A 21,147-nucleotide genomic window follows, 5' to 3' on the forward strand; every position below is an offset into this window, starting at 1 on the left:
ATATTGGGCTTCTAGCTGTGTGTGGGACTTGTTCTATTAGTCCACCTATACTGACCTCCATCAGGTTGCAAATTCAAAATAATTTTTTGTATGCATCTAGCTCTGAAAAAATATTTGGCCTTCTAGCAGTGTGTGGGACTTTCTCTGTTAGTCCATCTATACTGACCTCCATCAGGTTGCAAACTGAATATAATTTTTTTCGGCATCTAGCTCTGAAAAAATATTTGGCCTTCTAGCAGTGTGTCGGACTTTCTCTATTAGTCCATCTATACTGACCTCCATCAGGTTGCAAATTAAAAATAATTTTTATCTGCATCTACAGTACCTCTGAAAAAATATTTGGGCTTCTAGCTGTGTGTGGGACTTGTTGTATTAGTCCATCTATACTGACCTCCATCAGGTTGCAAACTGAATATATTTTTTTCTGCATCTACCTCTGAAAAAATATTGGGCTTCTAGCTGTGTGTGGGACTTGTTGTATTAGTCCATCTATACTGACCTCCATCAGGTTGCAAATTGAATATAATTTTTTTCTGCATCTAACCCAGCCAATAGTTTTGGCCTAATACCACAGTTTGGCCACTCAGCTCTGCTCGGTTACCATCCATTGTTTTTTTGTGCAAACAACTCCAGAGTTGTGAATTAGTTAACCACCAAAATGAGTGGAAAAAGGCCTGCTGCTGGTGGAAAGGGGAATAGGCGTGTTGGGAAGGGGAAAAAAGGCTGTGTCTGTGGGGTAGGTGTTAAAGCAACAGTAACATCTGCAGAAGAAAGACCATCTTCCAGCCAAACTAAAATGTCTACTTCTTTTAGCGGACAATGTGATAAGATCCCTTTCTTACGGCCACGCCAATCGCTACAAATTCCAGATGAGGCACAAAAACAGCAGGTGCTTCAACGGATATCAAGTGCTCCTTTAAGTGGGCTCTCCTCCACATCAACTTCAACATCACAAATACTCCAGTCCTCAAAGGTGTCACCCCAATCGCACTTGCTTCCTCACAGCTCCCAAATCTCCAGCTGCCCGTCTAAGTATGAGGTAGAACAGATGGTTGGGTCTGCAGAGCTGTTTACTCATACTATAGCCTGGGAATCAGAGGTCGACTCCAGCGCTTCTGTGAATCCAGACGAGGAAATGATCTCCACCAGCATGTCGCACACAACATCACCGCTTCTTTGAGAAACTCTGTGTGTGACAGGGTGCATTTCACCACAGACACTTGGACGAGTAGGCATGGACAGGGGCGTTACATGTCGCTGACTGGGCACTGGGTAACTATGGTGACAGCAGGACAAGGGGCTGCTGTCCAAGTCTTGCCGTCCCCACGAGTTGTGCGTCAATCCTCTTTATGTCAAAGTTCCTCCACTGCTTCTGCCTCCTCAACCTCCTCTCGGTCTTCCACCTGCACCCAAAGCCTGTCTGGTCATGCCACAAGCTTTCTAACTGCGCAGAAGGGATCCTTTCTAACTGCGCAGAAGGCATGTGATGGTGGGGGAGATGGTTTTACCAGGGCGCATGGTAGCAGCCAAACTAGTGAGGAAGGTGCAGGAGCCCAGGAAGAAGTGGAGGACGAACTGATGGAAGACTCATCAGATGAGGGAGACCTTGATCACATTTCTGTTGTGCGAGGTTGGGGGGAGAGGACAGAGGAAGGAAGCATGATTGTTACCTCGCCACCAACACAACAGGGACTTGGTGCTCCTGGATGCGCAACACACATGAGTGCCTTCTTTCTGCACTACCTGCAACATGACCCTCGAATTGTGAGAATTAGAAATAATCCTGACTACTGGGTTGCCACACTGTTAGATCCCCGGTACAAAAGTAAATTTGCAGAAATTATTCCTGCCATAGAAAGGGATGCACGCATGCAGGAGTATCAGCAGAGACTGTTGCAGAATCTTACATGTGCTTTTCCACAAAATACCAGTGGTGCACGTAGTGAATCTCACAGTTCCAACTTGCCAACCGTGGGACCGTCAAGTGTTCAGCACTCAAACCGTAACAGAACCACAGTATCTGCTGGTAACATCAATTTTGCGGAATCATTTCACCACTTTTTTAGCCCATCCTTTGCAAGGCCACAGGAGACAAGAAGTCTGACACATAGTCAACGCCTAGAGACGATGGTACAGGAGTATCTCCAAGTAAACATTGAAGCCACGACTGTGTCACTGGACTCTTGCTCTTTTTGGGCTTCCAATCTGGATAAATGGCCGGAGCTAGCCACTTACGCCTTGGAGATCTTGTCATGCCCCGCAGCCAGCGTTCTGTCTGAACATGTGTTCAGCGCTGCTGGTGGTGTGCTGACAGATAAGCGCACGCGGCTCTCCACTGATAATGTAGACAGACTCACGTTCATAAAGATGAACAAATCATGGATCCGAAACGACTTTTCTACCCCTGTGTCATCCTGGGGAGAGTAAAAGCTTGATGATTGGTTAAAATCACCCTACCAACCGTTTTAAGCTTTCAAATTACAAATCATGTTTATCTGTATCTTGACTGGAAAATAATTTGGACTTTGTAGCAGTGTGCAGCACTGATCCTATTAGGCCATCTATACTAATGCTTCACCAGATTTAAAATGAAAAATAATTTTTAGCTGCATCTAGCCCGGAAAATAATTTTGGGGCTCCGAGATGCGCAAGACACATAAGTGCCTTCTTGCTGCACTACCTGCAGCATGACCCTCATATTGTCAGAATTCGAAGTAATCATGACTACTGGGTTGCCACACTCTTAGATCCCCCAAACTTTTCGATTAACCTTTTCATTTTAATAAAGACCAAAAAAATGGTCATTTTTGAAATTATAAGCATTAGCAGGTTGTTAGAAACTGAAATCAAACAGTTTTCAACTCAAAACTTTATTCTAGGTGATGTTACATTTTCACATAGGACCCCTTGTTCGAAAGGAGCTTCTGAACTCTCTCGTCCATTGAATTTGTCAGGTTTTGGATGGTTTCTGCTTCAATTGTTTTGCATGAGGACAGAATACCCTCCCAGAGCTGTTGCTTAGATGTGAACTGCCTTCTGCCATCATAGACACTCCTTTTAATGATGTTCCAAAGGTTCTGAATGGGGTAGAGGTCAGGGGAGCATGGGGGTCACACCATAAGTTTGTCCCCTTTTATGCCCATATCAGCCAGAGATGCAGATGTTTTATGTGCAGCATGAGATGGTGCATTATCATGCAGAAAAATGATCTTGCTGTGAAATACACGGTTCTTCTTCTTGAACCATGGCAGGAAGTGCTGTTTGAGAAAATCCACATACATTATGGAGTTCATCTTTAGCGCCTTCAGGGATCCTAAAGGGGCCGACAATCTCTCTCCCCATGATTCCAGCCCAAAACATTACTCCACCTCCTCCATGTTGGCGCTGTAGCCGTGTTTGCGTGGGGTGTCCATCAACCAGCCATCCTCCACTCCATCCATCTGGACCATCGAGCGCTGCACGGCACTCATCCGTGAACAAAACTGTCTTGAAATCAGTCTTCATGTAATGTTTGGCCCACTGGAGCCGTTTCTGCTTGTGTGAAGTGGATAGAGGAGGTCGACAGGATGGCGTATGCACAGCTGCAAACCTCTGAAGGACTCTGCATCTTGTTGTTCGGGGGACGTTGGAGGCACAAGCAGCTTCAAGAACTTGTCTGCTGCTATGACAAGGCTTTTTTGCCGCTGCTCTTTCAACCTGACGTAATTGCCTGTAGGAAAGAGTCCTCAATTTGCCCTTATCAGCACGCACACGTGTGTACTGTGAATCAGCTACATACTTCTTGATTGCCAAGACACTTCATCCTGATCATCGCACAGTGTTGATTGTAGTCATGCCTTGACCTAAACACTCCACAATTTGTTGCTTCTCAGCAGCCGACACATCCTTTTTCTTTCCCATTTTGGCAGAAAATGTAGGCTGCTTAATAATGTGAAAGAGCCTTCTTAAGTAGTCTTGCCTTTCATTGGACACACCTGCCAAACTAATTAGCACAGGTGTCTGCAATTGCTTACAGTGATATAAAGAGCCCTGACACACATCACCATCAATGAGTTTAACTGACAAACAAACAAATTCTTCCCTTATCACTCCTAAACACTTTTTGCATAATAATTTGGAACGCAGTGTACATGTACTTTTCCACAAAACACCAGTGGTTCACGTAGTGAATCTTACAGTTCTAACTTGCCAACCGTGGTCTGTATGGAGTTGTTCAATAAAGGGCCCAAAATTAAGATAACATAGATGGGAGAGGTCTCTATGAATAGGAATTCGTAAGTATTTGATACCCTGTGAGGGCCAGGCAAAGGGAAAGTTGGACTGGATGGAATCCTATATGGATTTGGGGAGGGAGACATCGAGGGCCTCAGACTTCGCTGCATTGATTTTAAAATTTTACCATATAACAAAGTGATCTATTTCAGCCATAACAGCATGGATGGATATATGTGATTGAGTGATATATACTAGGACATCATCAGCAAATAGAGAGCACTTGTACTCGGAGCCTCCCACCTCAATCCACCTAATATTGGGGTTATGGCGAATTGATGAGAGCAGGTGCTCCGTCACTAGGATGTATAAGAGAGGGGACAGAGGACATCCCTGCCTTGTCCCATTGGTGATTGTGAAAGGTGATGAAAATGTTCTGACGCACCCCCTGAGCCTTCGGACACCCGGAGCCGGACCCTTTTTGGTGGATGCTGGTGGTTGTAGTCTTCGTGGCGGCGACCCGGTTCCGTGGCTCAGGGCAGTCAAACCAGTGGCGGAACTATTTATGTGGTTTTGATGTTTAAATGTACGACTACGCCACCCGTGGATTGCGGTCAGAGTGAACCGCCGCTACAGGGCAGACCGCTGAGGCTGGTGTTGTGGGTGCAGCAGATCGTAACATAACTCCCCACGGGAGGAGTATAGCCTCAGGGCAGTGTATGCGGAGGATGGTGGTGATGGTGCAGGGCAGCAGCAGTAACGACACGGAGTCAGTGATGCAGTTCAGGGCCTTTACTCACAGTTCTTATTATCCAGACCACGTCTGCAGGTAACGGCTGCCCACGTCGTACTGTGCTCACCAGGTGAGGGGCTCAGACAACTCCCAGATAACTTTGGAGCACTTCACAGGACCCCCTTTGTGTGTCCTTTGTCTGGCCTTTCTTACCAACACTTCTGTCCGGCTGCCTCGGGCCTCCTCTTGGTAAACTTGGTGCCAGTTTCCCTGACCCTATGTGGTGCCTTCCTAGCGGGTGTAGCGAGGGGCTGCGCCACATAAAATGTCAGAGCCTCCGGTTTCTAGCTGAGGGTCGTTTCCTGCCTCCACTAGTTCGGGGACCGGTCTCCCCCTTTGGCCTGACCCCTCCACGCAGGTGGATTCGGGCGTGCGGTGGCGACTCGCCCGTCCGCACCCCTGGGATCCCTTCATTCCTCGTTCCTGGAGCCTTCTCCACTCCTCTTCCTTCCTTCTCCCTCTTCCAGGCCTGGGCCTCTGTTACTAGGCCCACCTCCGGAGCAGAGCTCATGCAGAGCCCCTGCTCCCTGCCACTTCTGCTCAGACTTCTCTGCACTGAACTAAGATGGTGCCCACCTTTTATACTCCCTTCTCAATGCACCCAGGAACTGCTTCCTCCCTGCTCCTGCACTACAGGGTTCCCCTTCCTCAGTGTTCCCTCCCCCCACTCCAGCCAGGGACAGGGACTGTGGTGCCCATCTCAGGGGCATATTGGTCGCCCTGCCCCACGGCAATGTGGTGTAATGCATGCAGGTGTCGGGTCCTGATCCACACTCCATCCTTACCTGAGAGTGAGATATCACACCTCTGGGTGTGGTGCAATACGTCTGTAGCAACCGAGCCCTCAGGGTGCTGCAGTTCCATTTATCTTCAGCCTAGGTGACGTATTGTGATACAGGGCCGTGATTTTGGCTATAAAAGGGTCCCCTAGACCCCTACCCCAAGCTTTTTAAGAGAATCATATATGGCGTGCCAGGAGACTCTATGGAATGCTTTCTCAGCATCCAACGAGAGTATCTAATTACAAATTTTTAACTGCATCTAGCCCAGGAAATACTTTGTGCCTAGTAGCAGTGTCTTCTAGTCAGCGGATTATCCCGGCTGTTAAGCAAGCTACACCACCTGTAGTTTAGACACTTAATTTTTTCAAAGGAAATGCTTCGGGACCATGGGATACTTAGTGAAGAGCATCAGGAGGCACCCCAAGGCATAGGGGCTGGGACTGGCAGTAGGATGCCTTGCGGTGGACAGCCGAGCTCGATCCTTATAAAAGCTTTTAACTGCAGCAGCTTTAGTGGACGCTACTGGAGCTGGAATTATGCGGCTGCTGGCATGAGACTTGCCCTCCAATAGATCCTTGTAAATGGATTTAAAGTGTATTCATTCAAATTAGAGAGACAATTTAAATTAAAAAGCTTAGAGCTGCCTCCACCACAGGGGGGCTCGCTCGACCCACCAGTGGACAGGCACCAGTATTGGGAGAGGGGGGCTGGCCATCAGGGTTCACCGCGGCTCTGGCACAAACCCGGCGACACGGAGGTGGCACGGGCAGGAGCGGACTGGCCGTGTCGGCTTCTCACTTTTTGGATTTTAGAAGGGCATGACATGCCTATATCTGTGTCTCCCCCTCCTGTTACTCCTCCACCTCTTTTATTTTCGCATGACTATATGTACTTGTCACTTTTCCATGTGTTAGTTATGTCTTCTGAGCAGTTTGTCAGCTTTTGGACACCTTTGAAGGTGTTTTCTATGTGTTTCTATGTGTTTTTGTTTGCCTGCCATTGGTTTTAACGGTGTTCGAAGGTGTTCGACGAACAGTTCGACGAACAGTTTGGCGAACACATGGGTTTTCGACGAGCCGAACCGAACTCGAACACTACGGGGGTGGCTCAACACTAGTCTTCTCATCATCATTATTGACCACTTTACCCTTTTCATCCTTTAAAAATCCTTTCTTATTGCTTTTGGTCTCTCTTGCAAGCCTCAATTCATTACTGGCTTTAGCTCTTCTAACGCTAGCCCAGCTTTCCCTGCAGACAGCATTATATTCTTCTTTAGATATGAACCCTTCTTTCCATTTGATACTCATTTCTTTGTTCCTTTTTAGCAAGCTTTTAAGTTCAGTATTCAGCCATCCTGGTCTCCATAAATGCTTTCCATTCTTCCTTCTTTTCGGGATTGTTACTGATTGTGCAGTGAGAATTAAATTTAGCAAAATCTCCCATCCTTTCTTGACATTTCTTTCCTTTAGAACATCCTACCTTTCCTTCCTTTTTACTGAGTCCATTAAATACTTCCTTTCTACAGTCAAATTTTATAATCTCAGTTTGCCTCCTTTTGTAGTTCAAAATAAAAGGATAGCATGATCGCTGCCTCCTAAGTTCTCAATCCCCTTTATTCCTCAACCTTTTCCTAATTTTTGGTAAAAATTAGATCCAAATAAAAAATGGCAGCGGTGGTCATGCTCGGCCATGCTACCTCTTACAGATGTTTAAAGTTATTTATATCAGAAGTTTGCTTTTGATGTGAGTGGCAGAAAATATTTTATATCCAATAAGACAAAAAGACAAATGTTATTATGCAACAGCAACGTAATTATCAGGGAATTGTTTGTACATTGACTCTGGGGCACCATTTTACAAAACATATGACTTGTATCCAGATATTTAACTAATCTTTCCTATGTTGGCTCATGCGCTAATTTTTAGATATAACTGAATTAGTTGGTATAGATAACTTGCTATGATCTCCCATATACAGGACACTCAAACATGAAGGATTCCTACACCCCTGCCTGTACGTAACAGATAATCAGAAGCAGCAGCAAGGAAGACATTATACAGCAGTGCAGAGCAATGTAGCTATGAGTTCATCACTAGGGTGACTTACTGGAAAGCAGCAGAAGCAGCATGGCTCTGTTTATGTTTGCTAATCACTCTGCTCATCTTGTATTGATAATCCTAAAAAGGCAACAGGGATATGTGCTAGCAGTTAGATTTCTTTTGACCAAGATTGATTTTGGCAAATTTTGAGAATGGTTGATCATTGATTGAACTGACATGGATGTAACATAGATGGTAAATTATGTAATTCTGATGCCTAAAGCCAACATGACTATTCATATGCCGTATTCATACGTATGACTTGCTCACATGTTCCTTTTTACTTCTACAGCACGGTGAAGATCACTGGATGTTCCATTTGCTTTCTTAGAGAACACAGAATCAAAACAGGAATTTAAAAGTTCAGTCTTCTCAACATCATTATTGACCACTTTACCCTTTTCATCCTTTAAAAATCCTATAGCATCTTTGGCTTTTCTTTAACTTTTGACGTCCTTCCAAATCCTTTCTTATTGCTTTTGGTCTGTCTTGCAAGCCTCAGTTCATTACTGGCTTTAGCTCTTCTAACGCTAGCCCAGCTTTCCCTGCAGACAGCATTATATTCTTCTTTAGATATGAACCCTTCTTTTCATTTGATATTCATTTCTTTGTTCCTTTTTAGCAAGCTTTTAAGTTCAGTATTCAGCCATCCTGGTCTCCATAAATGCTTTTCATTCTTCCTTCTTTTCGGGATTGTTACTGATTGCGCAGTGAGAATTTAATTTAGCAAAATCTCCCTTCCTTCCTGATCATTTCTGGTTGATCATTGATTGAACTGACATGGTTGTAACATAGATGGTAAATTATGTAATTAATTCTGATGCCTAATGCCAACATGACCACTCATATGCAGTATTCATACGTATGACTTGTTCACATGTTCCTTTTCTTCTACAGCTCAGAGAAGATCACTTGATGTTACATTTGCTTGCTTCTAGAGCACAGAAGAAAAATAAGTATTTAAAAGTTCAGTCTTCTCAACATCATTATTGACCACTTTACCCTTTTCATTCTTTAAAAATCCTATAGCATCTTTGGCTTTTCTGTAACTTTTGACTTACTTCCAAAATCCTTTCTTATTGCTTTTGGTCTCTCTTGCAAGCCTCACTTCATTACTGGCTTTAGCTCTTCTAACGCTAGCCCAGCTTTCCCTGCAGACAGCATTATATTCTTCTTTAGATATGAACCCTTCTTTTCATTTGATATTCATTTCTTTGTTCCTTTTTAGCAAGCTTTTAAGTTCAGTATTCAGCCATCCTGGTCTCCATAAATGCTTTCCATTCTTCCTTCTTTTTGGGATTGTTACTGATTGTGCAGTGAGAATTTAATTATGCAAAATCTCCCATCCTTTCTGGACATTTCTTTCCTTTAGAACATCCTACCTTTCCTTCCTTTTTACTGAGTCCATTGAAAACTGCCTTTCTACAGTCCAATCTTAAAATCTCAGTTTTCGCAGGTTTTCCACCTTTTGTAGTTCAAAAGTATAGGATAGAATAACCGCTGTCTCCTAAATTCTCAACCCCCTTTACTTCCTCAACTGTTTCCTAATTTTTGGTAAAAATTAGATCCAAATAAATAATGGCAGCGGTGGGATTTGAACCCACGCCTCCATAGAGACTGGAGCCTTAATCCAGCGCCTTAGACCGCTCGGCCACGCTACCTCATACGGATGTTCAAACTTATTTAAATCAGAAATTTGCTAATGATATAAGTTGCAGAAAACATTGTATAACTAATTAGACAAAAATACAAATGTTATTATGCATGAGCAACGTAGTTATCAGGGATTTGTTTGTACATTGACTCTGGGGCACCATTTTACAAAACATATGACTTGTATCCAGATATTTAACTAATCTTTCCTTTGTTTTCTCATCCGCTAATTTTTAGATATCACTGAATTAGGTGGTATAGATTACTTGCTATGATCTCCCATATACAGGACACTCAAACATGAAGGATTCCTACACCCCTGCCTGTACGTAACAGATAATCAGAAGCAGCAGCAAGGAAGACATTATACAGCAGTGCAGAGCAATGTATCTATGAGTTCATCACTAGGGTGACTTACTGGAAAGCAGCAGAAGCAGCATGACTCTGTTTATGTTTGCTAATCACTCTGCTCATCTTGTATTGATAATCCTAAAAAGGCAGCAGGGATATGAGCTAGCAGTTAGACTTCTTTTGACCAAGATTGATTTTGGCAAATTTTGAGAATGGTTGATCATTGATTGAACTGACATGGATGTAACATAGATGGTAAATTATGTAATTCTGATGCCTAAAGCCAACATGACTATTCATATGCCGTATTCATACGTATGACTTGCTCACATGTTCCTTTTTACTTCTACAGCACGGTGAAGATCACTGGATGTTCCATTTGCTTTCTTAGTGTCACGCTGTCACAGTATACTGGAGGTAGGGGGCCTAAGCTGACCCTAAGCTGGGGCCCTGACTAGTCCCTCAACCTGGAGGTACTGTTAAAGGTACAGAGGTCCAGGCCGCCAGCGTAACCCCTACCTCCTGAAGATCCCTGCACCTCAGTAATCTAGTCCTGAGAAGGACCCCGATCACAACCAAAGGGAACAAGAAATAATATGCCCAAACACAGTATTTAGACGAACGAGACAGTACAAGGGAAAAACCAAAACCACCTTGCATACAAACAACTTCTCAACTACAACAGAGGGAAAACCAACGGGAAAGGAGATAAATGATAAAGCGAGGAAAGGGGAAAAACACTTCCAAATACACTTATCTCAGCAACTCCAAACACCACGATCCGCTCTGTCAGTCTGAATGAAATGCTTTCACCGACACCTCCCAAACAGACCAGCAGGTATATGAAGGAGTCTCACTACAGAAGTATTGATTGCAGCTGGGCGAGGCTGGACCTCGTCTAGCACAGAGAGAGAGAGAATTAACTCCCTCACTGCCGAGAAACACAAAGCACCAACAAGTCAGCTGCGAGAAGTCAGGCTGTGTACTCGTGACGATCTTCGTGGCAACACACCCGTGACAGTACCCCCCCTTCTACGAGGGGCCTCCGGACCCTCAGGGCCAGGTTTATCCGGGTGAGTCGTGTGGAAGGCCCGAACTAATCGGTCTGCGTTAATATCCGACGCAGGAACCCACATCCTCTCCTCAGGACCATACCCTTTCCAATGAACTAGGTACTGAAGGGACCGGCGATTAAAGCGTGAATCAATGACCCTCGATACTTGGAACTCCAAGTTACCATTGACCACAACTGGAGGGGGAGGTAAAGGTGACGGTACCACCGGCGCCACATACCTCTTAAGCAATGATCTGTGAAACACGTTGTGAATTTTAAACGTAGGGGGGAGGTCAAGACGGAATGCCACCGGATTAATAATAGAACTGATTCTGTACGGCCCGATGAACCTGGGACCCAGTTTCCAGGAGGGAACCTTAAGTTTAATATTCCTGGTAGACAACCATACCCGATCGTTCACACTTAGGTCCGGACCAGACACTCTCCTCCTATCAGCCATACGTTTGTATCGGTTCCCCATAGTATTCAGATTCTTCAGCACCCCTCTCCATACTGAAGCGAGTGATGAGGAAAAACGTTCCTCCTCAGGAACCCCCGAAGAGCCCCCCCCACTGAAAGTACAAAACTGGGGGTGAAAACCATATGCCCCAAAAAACGGGGACTTACCAGTGGACTCGCTCCGCCTATTATTAAGAGCAAACTCTGCCAGAGGTAAGAAAGAAGCCCAGTCCTCCTGGTTCTCTGACACAAAACACCGGAGATATGTCTCCAAGCTCTGGTTCATACGTTCCATCTGACCATTGGTCTGAGGATGAAAAGCCGATGAGAATGACAACTGCATCCCCCGCCGTGCACAAAACGCCTTCCAGAACTTAGACACAAACTGAGACCCCCGATCAGACACCACCTCGGAGGGTACCCCGTGAAGCCTCACAATCTCCCCAATGAACACCTGCGCAAGAGTTTTAGCATTAGGGAGAGCCGGAAGAGCGATAAAATGTGCCATCTTGCTGAACCTGTCCACTACAACGAGTATGACCGTTTTACCCGAAGACGGAGGGAGGTCCGTAATAAAGTCCATAGACAGATGAGTCCAAGGACGCTCCGGGATCTTCAAAGGTAAGAGGGCCCCAGACGGACGGGTATGTGAGGTCTTAGAGCGCGCACAAACCCCACAGGACGCGACAAAAGTTACCACCTCCTTATGTAAATTAGGCCACCAAAACCGACGCGAGAGGAGATCCACAGTTGCTTTACTCCCCGGGTGTCCTGCAAAAACTGAGTTATGGTGTGCCTCGATCACCTTTTGTCGCAACTGATCTGGAACAAACAGTCTCCCTGGAGGTCCAACAGGGGCGTCCCCCTGAGCCTCCAATACCTCCTCCTCCAGCTCAGAGCATACTGCCGAAACCACCACCCCCTCCTGAAGGATAGGAATCGGGTCGTCCGTATTCCCGGCCCCCGGGAAACTACGAGATAAGGCATCCGCCTTTACATTTTTTGACCCAGGACGATATGTAACGACAAAATTAAACCTGGTAAAAAACAATGACCACCTAGCTTGTCTGGGATTCAGACGTTTCGCGGACTCCAGATATAGCAGGTTCTTGTGATCGGTGATGACGGTGACCGGATGAACTGCCCCCTCCAGAAAATGGCGCCACTCCTCAAAAGCTAACTTAATGGCCAAGAGTTCCCTATTGCCGACATCGTAATTCCTCTCCGCGGACGACAATTTTTTAGAGAAAAAGGCGCACGGATGCCACTTACCAGGGGACGAACCCTGTGACAATACTGCTCCCACCCCTACCTCGGAAGCGTCTACCTCTACAATGAATGGCTGAGACGCATCAGGTTGAATGAGTATGGGCGCCGAGGCAAAACATTTTTTCAAAGAGGAGAATGCTTGACAAGCCTTGTCAGACCACCTAGAAAAATCCGTCCCCTTTTTAGTCATGTCAGTGAGAGGCTTAACCATGGACGAGAAATTACGAATGAACTTTCGGTAATAATTAGCAAACCCCAGGAAACGTTGTAGTGCCTTAAGATTCTCTGGCCGATCCCACTCAAGAACTGCCCGCACTTTCCCAGGGTCCATACGAAAACCGGACGCTGAAACCAGAAAGCCTAAAAACTGGAGTTCCTGTACTGCGAACACACACTTTTCCCATTTGGCATACAGCTTATTATCCCGCAAGATCTGTAACACCTGCCTAACGTGCTCCTGATGAGACACCAGATCCGGCGAGTAAATTAGGATATCATCCAGATATATGACAACAAACTGTCCCACCAAGCGGCGAAAAATGTCATTAACAAAGTGTTGGAACACCGCCGGGGCATTAGTCAGACCGAATGGCATGACAAGGTTCTCATAATGCCCCTCCGGAGTGTTAAACGCCGTCTTCCACTCATCCCCCTCCTTCATCCTAATCAGATTGTACGCCCCCCTGAGATCCAACTTAGAGAACCATTTGGCGCCCACGATCTGATTAAAGAGATCGGGAATAAGTGGGAGCGGATACGGATCTCGGACCGTAATCCGATTAAGTTCACGGAAATCCAGGCAAGGGCGTAGGCCTCCATCTTTCTTCTTAACAAAGAAGAACCCCGCAGCCACCGGTGAAGATGAAGGTCTAATATGCCCCTTAGCCAGACTTTCTGAGATATAATCCTTCATGGCCTGCCTCTCAGGACCAGAAAGGTTATACAACCTAGCTTTAGGTAACTTGGCCTCAGTGAGCAGTTTTACAGAACAGTCATACACGCGATGAGGAGGTAGTTCCTGACACCCTTTCTCCGAGAATACATCCTCAAAGTCCGCCAGAAATGGAGGTAAGACCCAAGGAGTAACCGCACCAATGACCGTGTTCATGCAGTTTTTATTACAGAATTTACTCCATTGGCTTATCTCCCTGGTTTGCCAATTAATAACCGGGTTATGCTTAGCTAACCAAGGAAGGCCCAACACAATAGGAGTGGGAAGACCCTCCAACACGTAGCAAGACAACAGTTCTTTATGTATTGCCCCCACTTGAAGTTTTACGTCATGCACAACTTGCAAAAAACTTCCCTGCCCGAGAGGCCTGGCATTGATCGAGAATATGGGGATGGGTTTAGCCAACTCACTCAACCGCATACCTTGAACCCGGGCAAACCGAGCATCAACCAGATTAGCCCCGGCCCCACTATCCAGAAGAACAGATATCCTCTCAGCTCTCGTACCCACCACCACCTCCGCCGGTACGAGAAACTGAGACGAACCTAGGGACGAAATACCTACTCCCAGATTGCCGTCCACCACACAACCTGGGATCAACAGTTTTCCGACGACTCTTCACTCTGCAAGGGACGGGATGGACACCCCCCAATAAAATGTCCCTTTCTCCCGCAGAAGAAACACCTTCCTGCCTTATTGCGCACCACCGGTCCCCTCCCCCGAAATGATGTCCCTCCTAATTGCATAGGCTCCTCAGGACTGACCAGGGGAACCACCATATGAGGGGACCTTGTAGGAGGTGGAGTCATCACAGGGGGTAGAGTTATCCCGCACCTCTCCCGAAGCCGTCTGTCCACGCGAATAGCAAGGGCCATAGCGGCTTCCAGAGACACGGGAGAGTCATACTGTGCCAACACATCCTGTAATTTGTCGGATAAACCATGACAAAACTGGCTCCTAAGAGCCGGGTCATTCCACTGGGTGTCCGTGGCCCACCTACGGAACTCCGAACAGAATTCCTCCGCCGGACGATCTCCCTGCTGGATCCTACGTAACTTAGACTCAGCAAGGGAGATCCGATCTGGGTCATCATATACGAGTCCCAGGGCAGCGAAAAACCTATCCACTGACTGGAGAGCCGGTGAACCCGGGGGAAGAGAGAACGCCCAAGATTGTGGGTCCCCTTGTAGGAGCGAGATGACAATTCCCACCCTTTGTTCTTCACTCCCCGATGACCGAGGCCGCAGCCGAAAGTACAATTTACATGCCTCCCGGAAAACAAAAAACTTGTCCCGCCCCCCAGTGAACCTATCAGGGAGAGCTACTTTAGGTTCTGGTCCGGCTTGCTCCTGAGGATGCCAAACCTTGGACCTAACATCCGCCAGCTCCATGGACAAACTCTGCAATTGCCGAGCTAGACCGGCTACTGGATCCATAGTAGCTGGAGAAAAACTAAGTGGGTCGGTGAAAATGTCACGCTGTCACAGTATACTGGAGGTAGGGGGCCTAAGCTGACCCTAAGCTGGGGCCCTGACTAGTCCCTCAACCTGGAGGTACTGTTAAAGGTACAGAGGTTCAGGCCGCCAGCGTAACCCCTACCTCCTGAAGATCCCTGCACCTCAGTAATCTAGTCCTGAGAAGGACCCCGATCACAACCAAAGGGAACAAGAAATAATATGCCCAAACACAGTATTTAGACGAACGAGACAGTACAAGGGAAAAACCAAAACCACCTTGCATACAAACAACTTCTCAACTACAACAGAGGGAAAACCAACGGGAAAGGAGATAAATGATAAAGCGAGGAAAGGGGAAAAACACTTCCAAATACACTTATCTCAGCAACTCCAAACACCACGATCCGCTCTGTCAGTCTGAATGAAATGCTTTCACCGACACCTCCCAAACAGACCAGCAGGTATATGAAGGAGTCTCACTACAGAAGTATTGATTGCAGCTGGGCGAGGCTGGACCTCGTCTAGCACAGAGAGAGAGAGAATTAACTCCCTCACTGCCGAGAAACACAAAGCACCAACAAGTCAGCTGCGAGAAGTCAGGCTGTTTACTCGTGACGATCTTCGTGGCAACACACCCGTGACACTTAGAGAACACAGAAGCAAAACAGGAATTTAAAAGTTCAGTCTTCTCAACATCATTATTGACCACTTTAACCTTTTCATCCTTTAAAAATCCTATAGCATCTTTGGTTTTTCTTTAACTTTTGACGTCCTTCCAAATCCTTTCTTATTGCTTTTGGTCTGTCTTGCAAGCCTCAGTTCATTACTGGCTTTAGCTCTTCTAATGCTAGCCCAGCTTTCCCTGCAGACAGCATTATATTCTTCTTTAGGTATGAACCCTTCTTTTCATTTGATATTCATTTCTTTGTTCCTTTTTAGCAAGCTTTTAAGTTCAGTATTCAGCCATCCTGGTCTCCATAAATGCTTTTCATTCTTCCTTCTTTTCGGGATTGTTACTGATTGCGCAGTGAGAATTTAATTTAGCAAAATCTCCCTTCCTTCCTGAACATTTCTGGTTGATCATTGATTGAACTGACATGGTTGTAACATAGATGGTAAATTATGTAATTAATTCTGTTGCCTAATGCCAACATGACCACTCATATGCAGTATTCATACGTATGACTTGTTCACATGTTCCTTTTCTTCTACAGCTCAGAGAAGATCACTTGATGTTACATTTGCTTGCTTCTAGAGCACAGAAGCAAAATAAGAATTTAAAAGTTCAGTCTTCTCAACATCATTATTGACCACTTTACCCTTTTCATTCTTTAAAAATCCTATAGCATCTTTGGCTTTTCTGTAACTTTTGACTTACTTCCAAAATCCTTTCTTATTGCTTTTGGTCTCTCTTGCAAGCCTCACTTCATTACTGGCTTTAGCTCTTCTAACGCTAGCCCAGCTTTCCCTGCAGACAGCATTATATTCTTCTTTAGATATGAACCCTTGTTTTCATTGGATATTCAATTCTTTGTTCCTTTTTAGCAAGCTTTTAAGTTCAGTATTCAGCCATCCTGGTCTCCATAAATGCTTTCCATTCTTCCTTCTTTTTGGGATTGTTACTGATTGTGCAGTGAGAATTTAATTAAGCAAAATCTCCCATCCTTTCTGGACATTTCTTTCCTTTAGAACATCCTACCTTTCCTTCCTTTTTACTGAGTCCATTGAAAACTGCCTTTCTACAGTCCAATCTTAAAATCTCAGTTTTCGCAGGTTTTCCACCTTTTGTAGTTCAAAAGTATAGGATAGAATAACCGCTGTCTCCTAAATTCTCAACCCCCTTTACTTCCTCAACTGTTTCCTAATTTTTGGTAAAAATTAGATCTAAATAAATAATGGCAGCGGTGGGATTTGAACCCACGCCTCCATAGAGACTGGAGCCTTAATCCAGCGCCTTAGACCGCTCGGCCACGCTACCTCATACGGATGTTCAAACTTATTTAAATCAGAAATTTGCTAATGATATAAGTTGCAGAAAACATTGTATAACTAATTAGACAAAAATACAAATGTTATTATGCATGAGCAACGTAGTTATCAGGGATTTGTTTGTACATTGACTCTGGGGTACCATTTTACAAAACATATGACTTGTATCCAGATATTTAACTAATCTTTCCTTTGTTTTCTCATCCGCTAATTTTTAGATATCACTGAATTAGGTGGTATAGATTACTTGCTATGATCTCCCATATACAGGACACTCAAACATGAAGGATTCCTACACCCCTGCCTGTACGTAACAGATAATCAGAAGCAGCAGCAAGGAAGACATTATACAGCAGTGCAGAGCAATGTATCTTTGAGTTCATCACTAGGGTGACTTACTGGAAAGCAGCAGAAGCAGCATGGCTCTGTTTATGTTTGCTAATCACTCTGCTCATCTTGTATTGATAATCCTAAAAAGGCAGCAGGGATATGAGCTAGCAGTTAGACTTCTTTTGACCAAGATTGATTTTGGCAAATTTTGAGAATGGTTGATCATTGATTGAACTGACATGGATGTAACATAGATGGTAAATGATGTAATTAATTCTGATGCCTAAAGCCAGCATGACCACTCATATGCAGCATTCATACGTATGACTTGTTCACATGTTCCTTTTCTTCTACAGCACAGTGAAGATCACTTGATGTTACATTTGCTTTCTTAGAGAACACAGAAGCCAAATAGGAATTTAAAAGTTCAGTCTTCTCAACATCATTATTGACCACTTTACCCTTTCATCCTTTAAAAATCCTATAGCATCTTTGGCTTTTCTTTTACTTTTGACTTACTTCCAAAATCCTTTCTTATTGCTTTTGGTCCCTCTTGCAAGCCTCAATTCATTACTGGCTTTAGCTCTTCTAACGCTAGCCCAGCTTTCCCTGCAGACAGCATTATATTCTTCTTTTGATATGAACCCTTCTTTCCATTTGATACTCATTTCTTTGTTCCTTTTTAGAAAGCTTTTACGTTCAGTATTCAGCATCCTGGTCTCCATAAATGCTTTCCATTCTTCCTTCTTTTCGGGATTGTTACTGATTGTGCAGTGAGAATTAAATTTAGCAAAATCTCCCATCCTTCCTGGACATTTCTTTCCTTTAGAACATCCTACCTTTCCTTCCTTTTTACTGAGTCCATAAAAAACTGCCTTTCTACAGTCCAATCTTATAATCTCAGTTTTCGCATATTTTCCTTCTTTTGTATTTCAAAATTATAGGATAGCATGATCGCTGCCTCCTAAGTTCTCAATCCCCTTTATTCCTCAACTGTTTCCTAATTTTTGGTAAAAATTAGATCCAAATAAATGATGTCAGCGGTGGGATTTGAACCCATGCCTCCAGAGAGATTGGAACCTAAATCCAGCACCTTAGACCACTCGGCCACGCTACTTCTTACAGATGTTTAAAGTTATTTATATCAAAAATATTTTATATCCAATAAGACAAAAAGACAAATGTTATTATTCAACAGCAACATAATTATCAGGGAATTGTTTGTACATTGACTCTGGGGCACCATTTTACAAAACATATGACTTGTATCCAGATATTTAACTAATCTTTCCTCTGTTGGCTCATCTGCTAATTTTTAGATATCACTGAATTAGGTGGTATAGATTACTTGCTATGATCTCCCATATACAGGACACACAAACATGAAGGATTCCTACACCCCTGCATGTACGTAACAGATAATCAGAAGCAGCAGCAAGGAAGACATTATACAGCAGTGCAGAGCAGTGTAGCTGTGAATCCATAACTAGGGTGACTTACTGGAAAGCAGCAGAAGCAGCATGGCTCTGTTTATGTTTGCTAATCACAATGCTCATCCTGTATTGATAACCCTAAAAATGCAGCATGGACATGAGCTAGCAGTTAGACTTCTTTTGACCAAGATTGATTTTGGCAAATTTTGAGAATGGATGATCATTGATTGAACTGACATGGATGTAACATAGATGGTAAATTATGTAATTAATTCTGATGCCTAAAGCCAACATGACCACTCATATGCAGTATTCATACGTATGACTTGTTCACATGTTCCTTTCCTTCTACAGCACAGTGAATATCACTTGATGTTAAATGTGCTTTCTTAGAGACCACAGAAGCAAAATAGGAATTTAAAAGTTCAGTCTTCTCAACATCATTTATGACCATTTACCCTTTTCATCCTGTAAAAATCCTATAGCATCTTTGGCTTTTCTTTAACTTTTGTCTTACATCCAAAATCCTTTCTTATTGCTTTTGGTCTCTCTTTGAAGCCTCACTTCATTACTGGCTTTAGCTCTTCTAACAATAGCCCAGCTTTCACTGCAGACAGCATTATATTCTTCTTTAGATACGAACCCTTCTTTCCATCTGATATTCATTTCTTTGTTCCTTTTTAGCAAGTTTTTAAGTTCAGTATTCAGCCATCCTGGTATCCATAAATGCTTTCCATTCCTCCTTTTCTTCGGGATTGTTACTGATTGTGCAGTGAGAATTTAATTTATCTAAAATTTCTTCCTTAATGGACATTTCTTTTCTTTAGAACATACTACCTTTCCTTCCTTTTTTCTGAGTCCATTAAAAACTGCCTTTCTACAGTCCAATGTTAAAATCTCAGTTTTCGCAGGTTTTCCTCCTTTTGTAGATTAAAACTAAAGGATAGCATGATCGCTGCCTCCAAAGTTCTAAATCCCCTTTACTTCCTCAACTGTTTCCAAATTTTTGGTAATAATTACATCCAAATTAATAGTGGCAGTGGAGGGATTTGAACCCACAGCTCCAGAGAGACTGAAGCCTAAATCCAGCACCTTAGACCACTCGGACACGCTACCTCTTACAGATGTTCACAGTTATTTATATCAGAAGTTTGCTTTTGATGTAAGTGGCAGAAAATATTTTATATCCAATAAGTCAAAAATACAAATGTTATTATGCATGAGCAACGTAGTTATCATGGATTTGTTTGTACATTGACTCTGGGGCACCATTTTACAAAACATATGACTTGTATCCAGATATTTTACTAATCTTTCCTCTGTTGGCTCATCCGCCAATTTTTAGATATCACTGAATTAGGTGGTATAGATTACTTGCAATGATCTCCCATATACAGGACACTCAAACATGAAGGATTCCTACACCCCTGCCTGTAGGTAAGAGATAATCAGAAGCAGCAGCAATAAAGACATTATACAGCAGTGCAGAGCAGTGTAGCTATGAATCCATCACTTGGGTGACTTACTGGAAAGCAGCAGAAGCAACATGGCTCTGTTTATGTTTGCTAATCACTCTGCTCATCCTGTATCGATAACCCTAAAAAGGCAGAAAGGATATGAGCTAGCAGTTAGACTTCTTTTGACCAAGATTGATTTTGGCAATTTTTGAGCATGGTTGATCATTGATTGAACTGACATGTATGTAACGTAGATGGTAAATTATGTAATTAATTCTGATGCCTAAAGCCAACATGACCACACATATGCAGTATTCATACGTATGACTTGTTCACATGTTCCTTTTCTTCTACAGCACAGAGAGGATCACGTGATGTTACATTTGCTTTCTTAGAGAACACAGAAGCAAAATAGGAATTTAAAAGTTCAGTCTTCTCAACATCATTATTGACCACTTTACCCTTTTCATCCTTTAAAAATCCTATAGCATCTTTGGCTTTTCTTTAACTTTTGACTTACTTCCAAAATCCTTTCTTGTTGCTTTTGGTCTCTCTTGAAGCCTCACTTCATTACTGGCTTTAGCTCTTCTAACACTAGCCCAGATTTCCCTGCAGACAGTATTATATTCTTCTTTAGATATGAACCCTTCTTTCCATTTGATCTTCATTTCTTTGTTCCTTTTTAGCAAGCTGTTAAGTTCAGTATTCAGCCATCCTGGTCTCCATAAATGCTTTCCATTCTTCCTTCTTTTCGGGATTGTTACTGATTGTACAGTGAGAATTTAATACAGCAAAATCTCCCATCCTTCCTGGACATTTCTTTCCTTTAGAACATCCTACCTTTTCTTCCTTTTTA

General features: G+C 43.8%; 2 non-coding genes across 2 annotated transcripts; both read right to left on the reverse strand.

Moving 5' to 3' along the window:
- Nucleotides 1–9,466: 9,466 nt before the first annotated feature.
- On the reverse strand, nt 9,467–9,548 carry TRNAL-AAG (transfer RNA leucine (anticodon AAG)). Its single transcript has one exon. It is a non-coding gene; the product is annotated as a tRNA-Leu (tRNA).
- A 7,430-nt stretch (nt 9,549–16,978) lies between these two features.
- Nucleotides 16,979–17,060, reverse strand: TRNAL-AAG (transfer RNA leucine (anticodon AAG)). Its single transcript has one exon. It is a non-coding gene; the product is annotated as a tRNA-Leu (tRNA).
- Between the last annotated feature and the right edge of the window lie 4,087 nt (nt 17,061–21,147).

The sequence above is a fragment of the Phyllobates terribilis genome, unplaced genomic scaffold (assembly GCF_046119375.1).
Source record: "Phyllobates terribilis strain yellow unplaced genomic scaffold, ASM4611937v1 Scaffold_11__3_contigs__length_659146591, whole genome shotgun sequence".
Lineage (NCBI taxonomy): Eukaryota > Metazoa > Chordata > Amphibia > Anura > Dendrobatidae > Phyllobates > Phyllobates terribilis.